The 930-nt window shown below is 50.4% G+C and overlaps 1 pseudogene; it reads right to left on the bottom strand.

The window, feature by feature from the left end:
- Positions 1-341: 341 nt before the first annotated feature.
- On the bottom strand, positions 342-480 carry LOC125549687 (annotated as a pseudogene).
- Positions 481-930: the final 450 nt, after the last annotated feature.

Raw genomic sequence — 930 nt, 5'->3', positions numbered from 1 at the left:
TACTAACATGTCAAAACAACATCATAAGCAATGTTTAGAGCAAGCAAACAACATGCTACAGGAACATATCATGGTAAACAAAGGCATGGCATGCTAGTTCTAAACACACAGAAAAAAACTCCCTTACTGGACTTTGGCCAAAGATGCATGGAAAATAATGTGGCATCCATGCAAACATGGCAAGTTATATGAACAGTTTTAGACGCCACGATAGCCCCCACCACCACCACCACCCTTGGAAGGGTTCTGGGAGGGTTTTGGAGGCCCGCGACCTCGATAGGCGGCGTTGGCAGAAGATTTGAAGGCGCCGGGACCAGTTCCTTGGAATAGCTCGACGCGCTGATCGAAGTTGGAGATCATGCCAAAGAGCTCATCGGTGGAGACAGGATCAGTTCGCACATCGAGAGCATAGATGATGGGATGGTATTCCATGTCGAGACCGGCGATGATGAAGGAGATGAGTTCATCTTCGCCGATGGGTTTTCCTGCTGCTGCGAGTTCATCAGACAGTGCCCGCATCTTCCCAAAATAGGCGGCGGCGCTGAGGGAACCCTTCTAGGCATTGGAGAGGGCAATACGGGAGTTGTTGATGCGAGACTTGGATTGGGCTGAGAACATGTTTGCCAAGGCAGACCAGATGGCGTGAGAAGTCTCGAGGAAGAAACTTACACTAGGACTTCTTTGGAAAGGTTACAGAGCAAGTAGGCCACGCTTTGTTGATCTTGAATGAGCCATGGGGTATGGGCGGGGTTCGGACCAATCTAATCCTTCTCGTCTAAGGATTTGGTGGTAATGATTTTAGGTGGCTCGGGTAGGGTTTCATCATGTAGCCCTGCTCCCATGATCTGGGAGCGAGCTTGGGCTCGCCAGAGGATGTAGTTGGTACGTGTGAGAGGCTCGGAGATGGTGTTGTTCAGGACAGTGGAGAGG

Source organism: Triticum urartu, chromosome 3, assembly GCF_003073215.2.
Source record: "Triticum urartu cultivar G1812 chromosome 3, Tu2.1, whole genome shotgun sequence".
Lineage (NCBI taxonomy): Eukaryota > Viridiplantae > Streptophyta > Magnoliopsida > Poales > Poaceae > Triticum > Triticum urartu.
Note: the sequence above shows the minus strand (reverse complement) of the source record. Positions and strands in the feature narration are given on the sequence as shown.